Genomic DNA, 19943 nt, shown 5'->3' with positions numbered 1-19943 from the left:
GGCTCTGAGGCGCATGCAGAGAGGAGGAGTTGGAGGAGGACTGTGGGGAGAGGTAGAAAGAACAATCATTAGGGCTGGGGTGTGTGTGGACTGTCTCAGCTGGCAGAGGGGCACCCAGCTCCCACTGTGAGAGGAGGTTGGAGGGCTGGCCTGCTGGCCTGCAGGGTCACTGCACCCTGGCCCAGGGCCTCTTACCTCCAGATCCTTCAGGGTAGCAGATGATGCAGGGGTAATAAAAATGAGAAATTCAAAGAAACAAAAACTTACATGCGAAACATCTCTATATGGATATAGAGAAAGTATAAAAACAGCAAGAGACCATGCACGGTGGCTCACGCATGTAATCCCAGCACTTTGGGAGGCTGAGGTGGGTGGATCACTTGAGATCAGGAGTTCAAGACCAGTCTGTCCAACATGGTGAAACTGCGTCTCTACTAAAAATACAAAGATTAGCTGGGCGTGGTGGCAGGTGCCTGTAATCCCAGCTACTCAGGAGGCTAACGCAAGAGAATCGCTTGAACCCAGGAGGCAGAGGTTGCATTGAGCCAGGATTGCACCACACCACTGCACTCCAGTCTGGGTGACAGAGTGAGACTCTGTCTCAAAAACAAAACAAAACAAAACAAAAGCCCCAAATCCCACATACCTTCTCTGTGCATTATTCCCAAATTACTTTTAAATTTTAAGGTATGACTCACCATTTCCAAGATGATAAAAGATGCTGGGAAGGAAAAAACCCAATCAATCAAGCAGGTGAAGAAGCAGACATAAACAGGCTGAAGGTTAATGGCAGCAACATAAAAATAAGCCAGAGGCAAAGTATCCCCCAAACCAGAGAAGTCTCAGAAACATGCACGGCTGGAGACAGCAAGCCAGAGAGGGGTGCGGGCACTGCCTCACCTTCCACTGGTGCAATGGGGAGCACTACGCCACTGGAATGGTTAAGGTTGGACACAAGCCCTTTCAGAATGTCCTGAATCTACAGGAGGTGACAAGAGAAAAACAAGGGCAGGGGAAGAAAGACAGAAGTAGCTTAGAGAGAAGCAAGAAAGTCAGGATAGGAGGAAGATGTGGGTTCAGGAAAAAGAAATGCTGAAAAAGAGCAGAGGAGATTGAAACCATGGCCTGTGCCATTCTTCCAAATGGCCACCTGCTGCCTTGCCAGGGGCAAGAACAAATAGATATGTCACAGAGTGGAGTCACCTGACCAATGCAGCTCTTAATACGCTCACTGCACCCCTTTCCTCAGACCCAGGACATGGGTGATGAATCTGGTAGAGCTCCAGACCTCCACCTCCATTAAAAAAAACCCAGACTTCTGAGTAAGGGTTCACTTGAACTAAGGGGACTCCAGCTGAAAAACAAGTTTGAAAGACACTGATCTTATCCAGTATCATGTTATAGAGGAGAAAACTGAGACCCAGGGGAAATAGTGATTTTTCTGTGGTCACCCAGCAAGCTGGCGGCAAGTAAGATCTTTTACTCCTAGTGCCTGGGGCTCTCCTCACCACACGCTGGGGCCCTTTCAGTGACTCCTAAAGGGACAATTTGATGGCAAGTGGCTGTTCTCATTGGTCTGGCTTCCCTTTGAGACTGGGGATGAGGAAAATCAAAGAGCAATGACCACTTCCTGGGTGTCCTGTGTGTTTACAGCAGGCCATGTACTAGGGATTCACATAAAACAACAATAACAAATTTCATTTAACAACAATAACAAACTTCACAAATGGAAGTCAAAAAATACCACCTTTATTATACAGCTATGAAAAGAGAGGTCCAAAGAGCTCAAGTAACTTGCACTAAATCACATCCCTAGCAGACGGAGAGGCAGGATTCAAACCCAGAATTCTTTACCAGTATCCAGCAATCTTAACAATTGCCCTCTACTGCCCCTTGGTCCCCCTGTCCCCAGAAACATGGCCAGCCAAAACTCACATCCCCAGGTGAGTGGCAACCACCAGAAGTGGTTGTCTCAGTCCTTGGAGATGCAAGCCCAAAGAGCCCAGGGAGGTCAGGCTTGCAGGGGCAGGAGGTAAGGGCCGAACCTCGAGCAGGGAGCCCCAGGGGTCACCTACCCAAGGTTACCCTGGGGTGATTGTCAAGGATAGGGGCTGGGCTGCTGAGGGGAAAGGGCTGGCTAACAATATTTTGGTGGGGAGAGTGCAGAGGCACCAGGGGGGCCCAAGCTGGTGTGCCTCAGGAGTGGCAAGGACTCTGGCAGTAGTCCTGCTGTCAGAGGACGTCTTCAGGTGTGTTGGGGGCTACGACCTGGTGGTTTTTACCTTTTTCTTGGCCGCAGTCAATTTGCTCTGTCAAGTTTCTTCCTGCATGGTGGAGTGGGGAGGGAGGCAGGGTTGGGGCCACATCAGCGCAATCTAAACTGCTAAACACCTCCAGTCACCTACCAGGTAGCTGTGCGACTAAGCCAGAGGAGGGATAACCAGGACCCCACTAGAACACAGAATAGGGGCATGGCCTCAATCCTACCAAGTCCACTGGTTGATGAGAAAGATGAAAGGGAAAGGAGGTGTGGCCAGGCAGCAGCGTGTCCAGAGGACCTGTGGCATCACAAGGAAAGCTGCCCATGCAACCGCTGGCCCCTCCCCTCTCCCAGAGTGGGAGGGGCCGGCTTTCGCTGGGTGTCTGCTTAGCTTTCTGCGAGACTATTCACACTGGTGGTCAGAGTTCCTTTCCAAGAAGACCTGAGAGGCCACTTTTCTGTCTCCTGCCCTGGACCCTCCTGTGCCACTGAACCCTCTTTCCTGAGGGTCTCAGACCCCAGGGTTCAGGAGGTGGGTGAGGAGTGGACTTCACAGTTTCTTTCCTGACTCCTCACAGCCCTGCCCCAGACTTCCCCTTCCCAGAAATCACCTCCAAGGACCCCTACACAGTGCTCCCCACAACCTCCCTCTCAGAACACCCCCTTCCTAGAGGATCCCTACCCTGATCCTGGGGACATATCTGCCCCCTTTCCAGTTGGATCCAGTCCCAGGCACTCCTACTTCCCAGCTGCTCTTCCTCCTGCACCCACAAAATACCCCTTTCTCTCAGAGTGGGCCATGGGTCTAATCAGCCTTTCCCCTCGGATTCCTCTCCTTGACTGAACCAGGACTTACACAAAGTTGCCACGGGGCCTTCTGATCCCCTGCGAGTATGTCTTTCCCATCCCCCATCCTCGCCCCCACACCGCCCAGTCCCCATCCCCGACCCTCCCTCCCTGTGAGTCATTGCCTCTCCTGGCCCTCCTCTCCATCCCAACAGCAGCTGATCCCCCCTCTTCCAGGTCTTCTCCCAGCTGACTGAATGACCTCCAGGTCATTTCTCAATCCCTCCCCTTCCTTTCCTCCTGCCCACCAGTCTTCAAATAAGTGCTGTCCTGTCCTGTCCTAGGCCAACTCCTCTCCCTCCCCATCCTGTCTCCTGCCTCTACAGATGCCTTTCACTCCAGTCCTGCACTAGCCATCTCTCCTGCTCACTGGTTTCACCCCTTACTCAGCCCTACCTTTAAACAAACCCACAGCTCCCCAGTCAGGAAAATGCTTGGTGTTTACCCTGGCCACTTCTTTAGCTGCTAATAGTCTCTCCTCTTCTTTTGCAAGCCACCCCCAAAACTCAGCCTCCACCTTCTCTCATCCCCCAGATGGAGTTGCCACTACCACTACCTCCACTCTCAAGTTACATTGTGAAAGACTTGGTATTTGTTCATTAATTTAGCAACTGCTGGGATGCAGGTTTGTGCCAGATGGCCCCTGCCCTCCAGGAGGCTCAGGCAAAAAGCCAGTTCCAGGACAAGTATGCACATGGTTCTGAGAGGGGGAGCCCAGGCTTGGGCTTGCAAAGAAGCCTCCCCAGAGATGGCAAGGTCAGAGGCAAGGCCAGAAGGGCAAGCCACAGTGAGCCCAGATGATGACGACAGGGAGGCAACCAGTTTGCCAAAAGCATTGGGCTGATTTTGCTTCCCTCTGAGAATGAGTTGGTATCCGCTAACTTTGACCATGGGTGACTGACTGCAGATCATGCCTTTCTCATTCATGCTAATTCATTCCTTCCCTTTTTTTTTCTTTTTTTTCTTTTTGAGACAGGGTCTCATTCTGCCACCCAGGCTGGAGTGCAATGGCACAAACTGGGTTCATGGCAACCTCTGCCTCCCAGGTTCAAGCCATCCTCCCACCACAGCCTCCCCAGTAGCTGGGACCACAGGTGTGCGCCACCACACCTGGCTAATTTTTTCATAAAATTACCCTTGTACAGACAGGGTTTCGCTGTGTTGCCCAGGCTGGTCTCGAACTCGTGAGCTCAAAGCAATCTGCCTGCCTCAGCCTCTGAAACTGCTGGAATTACAAGCATAAGCCACTGTGCCCGGCCTGGAAAAAAAAAATCCACTTCTAATCTAGCAAATTTTGTGTTCTTGTTTACTATTTTAGCATTAATAACACCAAGTGGCTTACATTCTCCTCATGAGCTGTATGCTAGGAATAAAAGTTTGCCACGGTGGAATTATCTAAACTAGAAGAAATCAATACCAGGGATCCCAACAAAAATCACCAGAAGGGGCCACATGTTCATTTTATTTGATATATTTCTGGAAAAAAATGTTTGCCATAGCAAAGTGGAGAGAGGAGAGCCAAGCAGCAAAATACATCTGTAGTGAGGTAGAGAAAACAGTATCCACTAGAAATCTTTTCAGGAAGGTGCCATTTTGGGTTGGAGAAACTCCTTGAAAGTTAATTTGGGGGAGAAGGAGAGTCCTTGAGGGACCAGGGTAAGGTCAGAACGTTTCCTGGGAGAAAGGGGAACATTTATCTTGATAATAAGGGCACAGTGCTGGACAGGGTGAAGAAGAAAAAGTCAGTCAAGAGTGGTACATTTCAGAACATGAAAGGCCTCACACTGCATAAAATGGACTACACCTTAAGACTTCCAATTTTCAGTAAGACTCTTAGGCCCATATAAAATTCAGGAGCCTGTGGATTTTTTGGTGTGGAAACCACTGAAGAGGAAGATTGTACATCTAAATTGCAAGGGCGATACTTCAGTATGAATTGGGAATTTAGAGTGTAGCAAATTAGTCAGACATTAGATAATAACTAAGCAAAGTTTATGAACAGTTCACCAAGAAATACAAATGGCTCTTTAACATATGAAAATATAACTGTGCAAGGAAAAAAAAACATGCAAATTAGTTTCCAAGAGATACTTTCCATTTCTTGCATTGGCAAAGAACAAAAATTTCACTGACGTAATTGTGAGGACAAATGCATTCACTAGTGGGAATTGGTAAAACTTCCATTGAGAGCAGTTTGGCAGTAACTATCAAAATTAAAAATGCACATAATCTTTAACTTAATTATTTCAATTCTAGTAATTTATTCTATAGGCATAGACATGGGAAATGACTTTACATACAAAGATATTCAATGCAGCATTATTTGTAATAACCAATGCCTAAAACCAACCTAGAGAGAGGTTAAATAAAAGTCCATACTATATGGCGCATGAAAAAGAAAGAGGCAACTATTTACATATTAATATAGAATAATTGCCAAGATACATTATTAACAGACAAAGTGCAGAAAATGCATATAGTATCTGTATTAATAAAAGGCAAAAATAAAGAGGAATATTATATACATAATTGCTTGTATACTTAGAAAATATTTCGGGAAGGATATTCAAAATGCTAAAAGTGGTTCTAAAGAGGAGAACTGGGTAGCAGGGGGACAGGGAAGAGAAGACTTTTTACTCTATACCTTTAATACACTTTGAATTTTGTACTATATGGATGTATTACCTACTCCAATAATAGAGACTGAGAAAATGAAAAGGACAACATATCAAGAATTGTGATAAATGCTAAGAAGGAGAAATATAGAACAGTTAGAACAAACAAAGGGGAACCAATCTAGACTTGTTTGGACGGGGAAACTTTTCCTGGGTAAGAGATGTTTAAAATGAGACCTAAAGGGTAAGGCATTAGCTTAGGGAAAGGGGATGAAGAGGTGTGCAGGCCAGGAAAGAATTCTAAGGCAAAGGAAGAACTTGTGCAAAAGGCCCTGAGGATGGAAGAAACTCAGCCAGTTTGCAGCACAGAATGAAGACCAGTGTGAAAAGAGAAAAAGGTAACAGGGTTGGTTGCAATAGGAGAAGAGGTAGAGTGCAGATCCACAAAGGCCATATGAGGAATTTTATTGTAATAAAATTATTGGGAAGGCACTAGAGAAGTTTGAGCAAGGAATGGCATGGTCAGAATGAACACTTTATTGAGACTGAATTGGGAGGGGGACAAAAATTGATAATCTAACGTAAACTAAAGGATACTGCAAATGAGACGATGAAACCCTTCACTTGGACTAGTGTGATGGCAAAGGAGATGGAGAAAAAGTAAATGGATTCTCAAGTTTAGAGGTGGGAAAACCTCCAATACACAGAATTGGATATGGGGGAATGAGGGAAAGGGAAATGGATGTTAAAGGAAGATTGCCACGTTTCTAACTTTGAAAGCTGCTGGATGAGTGGTACAGCCAATTGCTGAAATGGGAAGACTCGAGGACAAAGATGTTTGTAGAAAGCTCATGAGGCTGTTTCCCAATATGTAAAATCCCCCTGAAAGGGGTCCTGTGAGGAGCAAATGACATTCTTTATTCAGTAACTAGAAGCCATTGCTATAATGTTTCAAAATCTCTCCTTTGACCCCAGATCTTGTGAGGAAGATAGAGCACTTTCTGTACAAGGGCCTTTTTAATAAGAAAGGACATTGGTTTCTCAAATTGCAATCACTAAACTAAAGGTGCTGTAATTATATACATAATTAGAAAAATCTCTTTTTAAAAAACATAATAGGTTGGATACTGTGGTTCACACCTGTAATCCCAACACTTTGGGAGGCTGAGGCAGGAGGAGTTGAGCCCAGGAGTTCAATACCAGGAGTTCAATACCAGCCTCGGCAATATAGTGAGACCCGTCTCTACAAAAAATTTTAAAATGAGCCAGGCATGGTGGCATGTGCTTATAGTCCTAGCTACTTGGGAGACTGAGGAGAGAGGATCTCCTGAGCCCAGGAGCTCAAGGTTACAGTGAGCTATGATTGCACTCCTGAACTCCAGCCTGTGTGACAGAGTGAGATCCACTGTAAAACAAACAAACAAACAAAAAGTATCTTCACAGGAAAATCCCAGAAATCACATAAAACATGTTTCTTGTGTCACAGATGGATCTTTATTTCCCTTAGCAAATCTCCTCAAATGTGACCCTGCTCATCAACATCGTTCAAATCATAGAGCTGTGCTGGGCATACAAAAAAAAAAATGGCATTTATCTATTTTTATGGTGAGGGCTGAGGACATAGAAGAGGAATCAGGCATCGGTAACTTTTCAGCATCCCCAATATATGCATAAATAAGGAGCTACAGTTCAGTTTTTACATTTTTAATGTTCTATCATTTGTACTGACAAGGTCCGTAGCCAGCTTTGATCTGATGCCACCTGCTGGGCAAGTCTGTAGCACCTTATGCCTCTTTGGAAGTGTCCAGTCCTCCCGAACCCTATACCACAAACTCTTGAGAGTTCAGCCAACACTTTGGGAAATATCACTTCAAAATAATATGAAGCTTCAGTGGACTTCATGAAGCATTTTCAGTATGCCCATTCTTGATACTACAGATATACTCAATAGCAATCAATGGTGAATGTGGGCAAAGGCATAATACTGCATTGTTTGTGAGAAAAAATACTGGAAATATGGGAATGTCCATAACCAGCAACTGTTTAAATAAACTAAGATACATCTATACTAAGACATACTATGCAGCCTCTAAAAGTCCTCAGGTTGTTAAAATAGTTACATGAAAGGAGTGTAGAAAATATAGTATGCTTCCATTCAGGTTTTAAAGAATAACAAGGAGGACACCAGGTGCAGTAGATCATGCCAGAACCGTGGGAAGCCAAGGTAGGAGGCCAGGAGTTTGAGACCAGTCTAGGCAACACAGTGAGAACCCCCTGTCTCTACAAAAAAATAAAAAAATAAGGGAAAAGATATTGACACATTTTAGAAATACAATTTGGAAAAGAAAACACAACAAACTGCTAACATATTTGTCTCTGTGGAGGGAGTAGAGGCACTAGGGGAGTTAAGATGGGAAGGTGTTGCTTTTCTTTATGATTCTACAAAAGTTATAGGTACTTTTAATTTTAAAAACTGTTAATGAGGCCAGGCGTGATGGGTCACACCTGTAATCCCAGCACTTTGGGAGGCTGAGGTGGCTGGATCAACTGAGGTCAGGAGTTTGAGACCAGCCTGGCCAACATGGTGAAACGCTGTCTCTACTAAAAATACAAAAATTAGCTGGGTGTGGTGGTGGGTGCCTGTAATCCCAGCTACTCGGGAGGCTGAGGCATGAGAATCACTTGAAGCCAAGAGGCAGAGGTTACAATGAGCCTAGATTGTGCCATTGTACTCCAGCCTGGGCAACAGGGCCAGACTCTGTCTCAAAAAAGGAAAAAAATACTAGCTAATGAAATGTGCAAATAAAACCATTGTTTAAACTCCCATTCCTAACCGGGTGTGGTGGCTCATGCCTTTAATCCCAGCACTTTGGAAAACCAAGGCAGGAGGATCACAGGCAACATAGCGAGACCTCAACCCTACCAATAAAAAAAAACAAAAAAATTAGCCAGGCATGGTGGCACATGCCTGTGGTCCCAGCTATTCAAGAGGCTGAGGCAGGAGGATCACTTGAGCCCAGAAGGTCAAGCCAGCAGTGACCTATGATCGTGTCATGGCACTCCAGCCAGGGTGGAGTGAGATCTGTTTCAAAAAAAAAAATTTTTTTTTTTTTGAGAGGGAGTCTTGCTCTGTCACCCAGGTTGGAGTGCAGTGGCACAATCTCAGCTCACTGCAACCTCCGCCTCCCAGGTTCAAGCGATTCTCCTGACTCAGCCTCCCAAGTAGCTGGGATTACAGGCACCCACCACCACACCCAGATAATTTTAGTATTTTTAATAGAGTTGGGGTTTCACTATGTTGGCCAGGCTGGTCTCAAATTCCTGATCTCAGGTGATCCACCTGCCTTGGCCCCCCAAAGTGCTGGGATTACAGGCGTGAGACACTGCGCCTGACCTAAAAAATTTTTTTTATTAAAAAAATTAACTTTCTGAAATCCACTACTGATATGAAGAAAGTCACAAGGGAATATACCTCCCACTCTAGCAAACAACAACAAAAGGCCAGATTAGCTAGAAAATAAAAAATATGTTTAACTCATCAGAAAGCTAAGGACACAAAGAAATCTAGGTTGGGTACAGTGGTTTATGCCTGTAACCCCAGGACTTTGGGGCACTGAGGCAGGCAGATCGCTTAAGCTCAGAGGTTGGCGATCAGCCTGGGCAACATGGCAAAACCCTGTCTCGACAAAAAATGCAAAAATTAGCCGAGTGTGGTGGTACACGCCTGTAGTCCCAGCTGCTCAGGAGGCTGAGGTGGGAGGATCCATTGAGCCAGGCAGGCAGAGGTTGTAGTGAGCTGAGATCACTACAGGCTGTACTCCAAGCTGGGTAAGAGTGAGACCCTGTCTCAAAACAAAAACAAAAACCAAAGAAACCTAAATGATCCAAACTCCAGAAAGTGCCAACTCCTTCATAGGAGAGAACAGACCCCCTAGCTGTTGTTCTTCCTAGTTCAACTACGGTAGGAAGAGGAATACTACAGGGGGAGAAAAGAAACCTCTTGGAATTTAACAAAATTTTCACAACCCCTTGGAGGCTGGTTTGACATTAGAACCTAGAGGACCCAAATCCACAGAGGAAGGCTTCCCACCAATCTTACCCCTTAGATGATAACCAGGTACAGGAGTGTGTAGTACACTGAAGTTGCAGATAACAGAAGGAAAGCTGAGAGAGCTTGACTTCTCCCAAGGGCAAAATACCCTTTAAAGATGAAAGGGGAGGCAGGATTGTTGTGAAATCCAACAGAGGTACTCTTGGAGGCTAAGTGGGGTCACAAATGCTAAGAAACCCATCCCTAGGCATTGTGGACATTCCTCTACAAAAGGGCAGGGCACGCATGAGAGCTGAGAAAAATATCCTCCTGTCCCCAGCTCATTGATAAAAAAAAAAGTCCTGGCAGCAAGGTTGTAAAGCAGGGAAAGATCCCCCACGTTAATAAAAGCTGGTGGCTTAGCTATGAAGCAAAGTAAGATCTCTGGAATCTTGCCAATGCCCAAAACTCAGACCCTGGTGATATGAGAGTTCTGATTCTACCTTCATTCAAAATATTTGAAGCTAGAGGTAAACTGAATCAAACTAAACTAAAACTGCAATGAAGCCCCAATCGAGAATTCATATACATCACATTGAGCCACCATTCAAGTGGCCTGAAAAAAAATACAAAGGGCATGCCCTGTTTTGGAAGTAAATATTTGCTTCAATTTCTCTCTCTCTCTTTTTTTTTTTCCAACATAAAACGTCCATCATCCAATCAAATATACAAGCCGTGTAAAAGCAAGAAAATAAGATTCACGGTAAGGGAGAGAAAGGGCCCAACAGAAGCAGAACTAGAAAAGACCCGGATGTTGAATTATCAGTTTGGATCTTTAAAATAACTGATACAAGGAAAAAAACCAACAAAATAACTGATTAAAATGCTAAAAAGTAGAGTGGAAAATGTGGAAAACATGCATGAAGAAATAGGAAATTTCAGCAGAAAATGGTAATTATACAAATATAATGAAATGCTAGAAATAAAAATATTAGAAAAAAATTAAAAATAATTCAGTGCAACTATGTATTCATCAATAAGTAAAACCAAAAAATTTTAAATGGAGAATTCAATAAACAAGTTTAACAGGTTAACATTGGAAAGCATCAAAAAACTTAAAGATGGTTAAACGGAAAGTATCCAAACTGAAAACAAAAAGAAAACAGGGCAGGGGAAAAATCATCTGAGATCTGTAGGTTTATATCAAATCATCTAATATACATGTAACTAGAATCTCCAAAGAGGAGAAGCAAGAAAGTATGAGACGAGAGAAAAATGTAAACAGATAATGGCCAAGAAAGAACCAATATTAATGAAAGACATCAACACAGATCCAAGAAGTTCAGTAAACTCTATACAAAGAAAAACACACCTAGACATATCCTAGTCAATCTGCTGAAAAGTAAATATAATGCACAGATGCAGCCATTGAGAACAACCACACATTATGGAAAGGGAAATAAAAATTAAAATGATGAATGACTTCTCACCAGAAACAAATGAGGCCTGAGTACAATAAAATAATTTCTTTAAAGTACTGAAAGAAGAAATAAAAGGTCAACATAGAATCCTATATCCAACTAAAATACCCCTTAGAAATAAAAGGAAGGACATTGTCTAATAGACAAAAGCTGAGAGAACTCATCTCTAATAAAAACTGCAACAGGACCAGGCACAATGGCTCACACCTGTAATCCCAGCACTTTGGGAGGCCAAGGTGGGCAGATCACCTGAGGTCAGGAGTTCAAGACCAGCCTGGCCAATATGGTGAAACCCTGTTTCTACTAAATATATAAAAGTTAGCTGGGCTTGGTGACATGTGCCTATAATCCCACCTACTTGGGAGGCTGAGGCAAGAGAATCGCTTAAACTTGGGAGGCAGAGGTTGCAGATCGCACCACTGCACCCTAGCCTGGGCGACAGAGCAAGACTCAGTCTCAAAAAAACAAAAACAAAGACAAAAAACCAGAAAAAACAAAAAACACTGCAATAGGCTGGGCACTGTGTCTCATGCCTGTAATGCCAACACTTTGGGAGGGCAAGGCAGGAGGATCACTTGAGCCTAGGAGTTCCAGATCAATCTGGGCAACATATCAAGACTCCATGTCTACAAAAAGTAAAAAGAAAAATTAGCCAGGTATGGTGGCGCACCTGTGGTCCCAGCTACTCAGGAGGCTGAGGCAGGATGATCGCTGGAGCCAGGAAAGTTGAGGCTGCAGTGAGCCACATTCATGCCACCACACTCCAGCCTGGGTGACAGACACGCTGTCTCAAAACAAAAACAAAAACAGTCCATGGGAGCCAAGTGTGCTGGCTCACACCTCTAATCTCAGCACTCTGAGAGGCCAAGGCAGGAGGAGTGCTTGAGGCCAGGAGTTTGAGGCCATCATGGGCAACACGGCAAGACCTACAAAAAATTTCTTAAATTGGCCTGGTGTGGTGACATGCACCTGTAGTCCTAGTTACTCAGGAGGCTGAGGCAGGAGGATTGCTTGAGTCCAGGAGCTCAAGGCTGCAGTGAGCTATGATCATGTCATTGCGCTCCAGCCTGGCAGCCTGAGCAACAGAGTAAGACTGTCTCTAAACCAACAACAAAACTGTCCACGGGCTGGATCGGGCCCATGGGCCACTGTTTGACAACCCCTATAACATACCATCTTAACAAAATAAAAAAGAGAAATACATAATAATCTTATTACAAGCTAAAAATGCATCTCACAAAATTTAACAACCCTTCCTAATAAAAATTCTCAACAAATCAGAAATAGAAAAGAACTTCTTCGGGCTGTTCTGTGAAAAACTTACAGTTAACATTATACTTAGTGATGAAATGTTAAAATCTTTATCCCTAAGATTGAGAGAACAAGGCCAGGTGTCTGTTCTCACCACACGTTAAACATTGCACTAGATATTGTAGCCAGTGCAGAGAGGCATTATTTGCAAACTACACTGTTGTGTATATATTTAATATAAAACTGTATGGAATCTATAAGAACTATTTCTAGAATAAATGAATTTAGCAAGGTGGCAAGATTCAAGATCAGCATACAAAAATCAGCCAGGCGCACTGGCACATGCCTAAAGCCCCAGCTACTTGGGTGGCTGAGGCATGAGAATCCCTTGAGCTCCGGAGATTGAGACCAACCTGGGCAACATAGTGAGACCCATCTCTAAACAAACAAACAAAAAATTGTATTTCTAGATACTAGCAACAAACAGCCTGAAAATGATAATTAGCCAGGCATGGTGACCAACAAGAGCAAAACTCCATCTCAAAAAAGAAAAAAAAATTAAAAATATTTTAAAAACCAAATGCTTAAGAAAAAGTCTAATGTAAGATATGCAAGTCTTATGCAAGGGAAGCTACAAAACATCGCTGAGCAAAAAATTTAATACCTAAATAAATGACAAGACCTAATATGTTCATGGATTAGCTGACTCAATACTATTAAAATGTTCATTCTAAATTGACCTATAGACTCAACAAAACCCCATATCAAGATTCTAGCAGTTATTTATATATTTGTTTATTTATTTATTTATTTTAGACAGAGTCTCGCTTTGTTGCCCAGGCTGGAGTGCAGTGGCCAGATCTCAGCTCACTGCAAGCTCCGCCTCCCGGGTTCACACCATTCTCCTGCCTCAGCCTCCCCAGTAGCTGGGACTACAGGCGCCCGGCACCTCGCCCTGCTAGTTTTTTGTATTTTTTTAGTAGAGACGGGGTTTCACCGTGTTAGCCAGGATGGTCTCGATCTCCTGACCTCGTGATCCACCCGTCTCGGCCTCCCAAAGTGCTGGGATTACAGGTTTGAGCCACCGCGCCCAGCCTGTGTATTTATTTTTTAAGACAGGGTCTTGCTGTCACCCAAGCTGGAATGCAGTGGCATGAACACAGCTCACCCAGCACAGCTAAGTTTGAAAAACAAGATGAGCTCATTCTAAAACTTTTATGACAATCCAAAGAATCAAGAATAACCAAAGCAATCTTCAAAAATAAAAAATGGAAGGACTTACTAATTTAAAGACTTACTAGAAAGCTGCAATAATCCAAAGTGTGGTACTGATGTAAGGATATACAAATAGATTAATGGACCAGAACAGAAAATGTAGAAATACACACACACATGTGATCAATTTTTAACCAAGGTACCAAGTCAATCTCATGGATAAAGGAAAGTCTTTTTAAGTAAATGTTGCTGGAACAACTGTATATCCATGTTGGAAAAAAATCAAACCTCATTCTGTTCACAAAAATTAATTTGAGATGGATCACAGACCTAAACATAAAATTCCAAACCATAAAACTTCTAGAAGAAAAAATGTTCTTTGTGACTTTGAGGTCATAAAACCATAAAATAAAAAAACTGATAAAGTGGATTTTATCAAAAAAATTTGTTCATCAAAAGATCCCAATAAGCGAATACAGTCTTTAAAAAAAATCATAGCATATCTGTCCATCAAAGGATTTATATCCAAAATACAAATAATACCTACAATAAAAAGACATCCAACTTTAAAATGAGAAAAGACATGAAAGACACTTCATCAAAGATATACAAATGAAAAATAAGCATATGAAAAAGTGCTCAACATCATTAATCATCTGGGAAATATAAATTAAAATCAGTTATTTAATATATGCTGAAATGGCTAATATTAAAAAACCTGACAATGCAAATGTTGACAGACATGTGAAGCAACTGTAACTCTCATACATGACTGATGGGAGTACAAAATGGTAAAACCACTTTGGAGAACAAGAGGGCAGTTTCTTATAAACATGCACTTACCATATGAACCAGTAATTTTCTACTCTTATTTATCCAAGAGAAATGAAAACATATATCCACAAAAAACACAAACAAAAGGCTGTGTAAGAATATCGATAGCATCCTTATTCATAATTGCCCCAAACTGGAAACAACCTAAAAGTCCTTCACTAGGAGAACGAATAAACAAACTGTGGTATATTTATAGAATGAAATACTACTCAGCAATAGAGAACAATGTCCTGATACATACAATATGGATGTCTTTCAAGCATTATCAGTGAAAGCAGCCAGATCAAAGGAGTACATTATTATATGATTCCACTTATATGTAATCCAAAAGCAGGTAAAACAAATCTTCAGTGATAAAAATCAGGAAGTGATCACTGGAGTGGGGAAGCGCTCAGGGGTGATTTAAAGGTATTTGAGAACTTTCTGGGTTAAGTGTAATGTTTTATGTCTTCTTTTGGTAATTATTACACAGATGTATACAATTGTCAAAACATCAAACTGAACACTTAAGGTGTGTGCATTTTGTAATAATATTAATTTCTACATATCAGTTTAAAATAAAGGTGAGCAGTGGATTCCTATTCCAGGAGTCTTTGTCTCTGACTCTTTACTGGCCTACTATCAGTTTGCTTCAGTGAGATTTAGGGGCTCCAATCTATTCAGGACCAGGCCCTTGATTATGGAATTTATCTTAAAGGGCACACAATCCAGTGTCCCAGAGATAGAATTTAGAATCTGTAAAGCAATTTTGTGGAAACAACAGTCATTTATTTCCATCGGTTCGTGAGCAACCATTTGACCATTGTGAGGCACTGGCTTGTACATGGACTTCCTTAAAGTACAGCACTTAACCTACTTTATTGCAAGCTAGTCAAAATGGAGTAAAAATTAATTATTCAAAGACATGGAGAACATTATCCCCTTTCATTAATCCCATTCTCTAGCATTTGCTGCCCTGACCTTTACAACACTCCAAATTAGTACTAGGACTTTTGGATACAAAATCATTTCCTATCCACAGCAGACATCTTTTCCAAAGCAGGTAGACACTCAGATCATTCTTCCTTACTAGAAAACTCTTTAGTGCTTTCCCTAGTTAGATAGAAATAAACCACAAGTCTGGGTATGTGGTAGGAATTTATTAACAAGCAAACATCTTTGTTCATACCAGGAAGACCAGCAATTAGATTATAAATGACTTGAGAGCAAGTGCAAGAACTTTACAATTTTAGAGCATTCCATGAGAATGTCTATTTGCCTAAGAAGGCCCACAAGAAGTGCTCTACAAATGCTGGTTATTATTTTATGCTGTACTTCCTCTGAGAAAATGATGTGACATACAGAGGTGGGAGTACACATAGCAAAGAAGCCTCCCTGTAAAAGGAAGCTGGGAAATTCAAGTAATGGTGTTTTTGGATAAGATCCCTAAGAAAACTTAGGACAAAATCCTGCTGTGTGTGTGTTTGCTCAGTCCTCAGGAATCCCACTTGACCAACTGACTCCAGAGAGCTAGAGCATCACTGCACATGCCCCAGATTCATAATTCTAAGAACAGCCATTTAATGTGCACTGAACTGGCTTATAGGGCACTACTCTGCTGTTATACAGAAACAAATCTTAGCTATCAGAGGGAGATCTGAAATCTATAGAAACGTTTTCAGTCTAAAAAAGCTTTCTGGGGGATAAACTGTCTATCATAAAGAGTTGGTTTTGTATTATTTTATTTTTTTTGAGACAGTCTCTCTGTCGCCCAGGCTGGAGTGCAGTGGCGTGATCTTAGCTCACTGTAACCTCCACCTCCCGGGTGCAAGTGATTCTCCTGCCTCAGCCTCCTGAGTAGCTGGGATTACAGGCGTGCGCCACTATGCCCGGCTAATTTTTGTATTTTTAGTAGAAATGGGGTTTCACTATATTGGCCAGGCTGGTCTCGAACTCCTGACCTTGTGATCCACCTGCCTCGGCCTCCCAAAGTGCTGGGATTACAAGGTGTGAGCCACCATGCCCAGCCTGGTTTTATATTTCCATAATCACCCTCCAAATTCTCATTCTGAAAGAAACTTGAATACTCCATGGCTAAAGGCAGGTAGGTGACTTGGAGTAAATACCAAACTTTAAACAGGCATAATCAGTGAAGAGGGTTTTACAAGTGCCAAATAAAACATAAATTGTTGCTGAGGAAATATTATGTATATAAAGTCAATGTCAGCTGGGCATGGTGGCTTGCACCTATAGTCCCAGGTACTCAGGAGGCTGTGGCAGGAAGATGGCTTGAGTCCTGGAGTTCACGGCAATAGTGCCCCCGAATTGTGCCTGTGAATAGCCATTATACTCCAGCCTGGGCAACATAGTGAGACCCCACCTCTAAAAAAATACTAATTTTTTTAAAAGCCCATGTCATCAGATCAAAGTAAGGTTGAACTTCTGGAAAGGGTTTGGAAATGCAGGGCTGGCTTGCTTAATTCATTAAAATGCTAGGGTGACTCTCAAATGTGAGGAGAAAAAAGGAATACTTTGAGTACTTCTGAACAGTGTATCTGAGATCACCAACAAAAGAGGCATTTGTTTTGAAGAGATGAGCCAAGACAAGAATTAAGTTTCCAGGGCAATGTTAGGTTGGAAGTCCCCTAATCAGTCTATATATAATTTTAGCAGGTGCTTTTGGTGACTGAGAAGCAGATACAGTGTGGTGAAAATAATACACTGGTCAAATAGCAGAGCTGGCTCGGATCTTAACTGGTTGAGTGGTCTTGGGCAATCCAATGAATCTATGCAGAATCAAGGTTGAGAGCTTTAGACAAACCAACAGACCTTTTGTTCACTGCTGTACCGCCAGTACCTGGCACTGTGGGTGGCGACCAATAAAACCTAGGTTTGTAACTTCATTCTGCCACTTACTAACAGGATGACCTCAGGGAAACTACCCATCTTCTTTGAGTTTCTATTTTCTTATTTATAAAATGAAAATAGTAGCTACATCATAAGATTGAGATGGAAGAGCTAGAAGCAGTGGCACATGCCTGTGATCCCAGCTACTTAGGAGGCTGAGGCAGAAGGGTTGGTTGAGCCCAGCAGTTCAAGTACAGCCTGGGCAACACAGCAAGACTGTCTCTTAAAAAAATAAAAAATGAAAATAAACAAGATGGAAACAAACCATTTGGTAAATACTAAGTAGCCACAATTATCTATCATATACCAATTCATTACATATATTTAAAAAATTAAAACTTAAGGGCATTTCAGTTTTGTCAATTACCATTATGTGAACCCAGCTAACTATGATCTCCAAGTTTTCCTTCCTGATTAAGCTCTCAACATCCACGCTTATATTGATGATCCTGCCCCATGGATCTGATTGGTTCTCTCTACATGTGTCTGGAACAGTTAACATGGTAATGCCCGGAGCTATGGGGTAACTGACAGGAAAAGCAGCAGTAAGAGCCGCAAGAGAATGATGTACAGATGGCAGACAATACCATTTTAGGGGTCCAAAATGGTTTTCTAGTTCCCAGTCCAATCTCATCCTGCCTTTAGGAATCTCTGAGACAGCTCTGTATCCTTATCTTTTGCCCAAGTTAGCACTGGTGTGCTTATTATTGTAACTAGGTTTTGTTTTCACATGTTCTTTGATCCTCACAATACTCCTATGTAACAGACAACAGCATAACAGAATGAACATATGGAATCAGATAAGCATGGCCCTGTTAAACACTCAATGTGTAACTTTGGAGTAAGTTAGTAGTGTATGAGTGTTTTTCCTCATAAAAATAGGGTAACAATGCCCATTTTGCTTTAGGGCTGCTTGGAAGATACAAACAAAAGTAAGGCATCTGGCAAGAAGCATTCAACAAATTACAGTTCCTATTAGTATTCCCATTTTACAAAAGGGAAAACTATGGCTGAAAAGTGTCAATATTCTTACTACTATACCACACTTGAAATAAAAATACAAGATTATCAAAAGAATGAAAGATAGAAGTAGGAAACTTGTGAACTCTAAGTGCTCATGGAATTGTGCAGACTTGATGCAAATAGCTTTAATGAGTTTTGCTTATAACCAGTCAACTTCCTTTGCTCAGACTCTATTATTTTCCCTAGATTTCTCCCCCTTGGCAAGAGAATGTACTGCCAATCAACATGGCTGCTTGTCAGTTCTACTTCTTGGTAAGACTTTTAGTTTTGTGATTTTCTCCAAGGTGGACCATTTACCAGAAAACCGACAAAACACCAAATCAGGCGCTGCACACCAGACCCTTGGGAGGCACCATTCCACAAAACCCACTCAACTAGGGCCTCCAGTGAGGCCCTATTCTGAGCCCATCAATTTGCCTTGAATCATTTTGTCCCTTATGATCTGCAGTTGCTCGCCTATATTCTCTTTTTGCAACTATAGAAGGCAATCCAGATCACGGATCTCAACCTAGTCTGCACGTGAGAATCACCGATTGGAATTAGGGGGTGAGAATGCGGAAAGGGCCTTACAAAAAATACTGATGCCTACCCAAAGCTATTAAATCACAATCTCCATAAGGTAAGACTCAGGCACTAATAATTGTTTAAAGCTTCTCAGTCATTCCAATTCGCAGACAAATTTAAGTATCACTGGTCTAGGTAATGCCAGATGGACAGTGGCATTGTTGCAAGCCAAGACTAATAGAAGCTGGAAAATAAACTGCCCATGGCCGGTTTTTCTTTGTCCCACATTTAAGATAATTCACATGAAGAAGATTTCACAGGCTCTTCTCAGAGCCCGTATAGTCCAGGGTAGTCTATTTCTAAAATATTTACTTGGCTCTTGTTGACATTTCAGTTTGAGACTCCTGGATTACTTGAGACCCCTGAATTACTATGGTAATAAGGTTGTTGTGGCATTGATAGGGCTGCTACATATCAATGTGTGACTGATTTACAAATTCTAACTGGCTCCTACCTTGAAAATAGTCCTAAATAAGCACATCTGTGGCCCTAAATAAATGATAGCCTGAAAACTGCTTTTCACACATATCTCATATTATTTTTTTCCATCCTAAACGCTACTGCCTAGAGAAAAGTCAACAATAGTTGCCCTAAAAATTGGACTTAACTCCACACAAAAGCAAAAACTAAAAACCCAAAAGTTGTCTGTTTACTCCACTGGTAGGCACTATTTGACTGATATCCAAATGAGTATTTCTGAGTTGGCTATTTGATCTTGGGTAACTACAGAAGCAAAATCCTTAAAACAAACCAGATATAACCAACTTTATCCCCAAAGATATATGAAAAATCTGAGGGACCCACACATTTTCCTGTTTCTGAAGCAGCCAAAATTTTCTCATAAAACTCACTGCTTATCATCTTTTAAAAGCCTCAAAAGCTGAGATCCAATGGATATGGATATTCTGTGCATTTTGTTATCAGTTACAAAACAAATC

The sequence above is a fragment of the Macaca fascicularis genome, chromosome 7 (assembly GCF_037993035.2).
Source record: "Macaca fascicularis isolate 582-1 chromosome 7, T2T-MFA8v1.1".
Classification (NCBI taxonomy): domain Eukaryota; kingdom Metazoa; phylum Chordata; class Mammalia; order Primates; family Cercopithecidae; genus Macaca; species Macaca fascicularis.
This window is presented reverse-complemented; position numbering follows the sequence as displayed.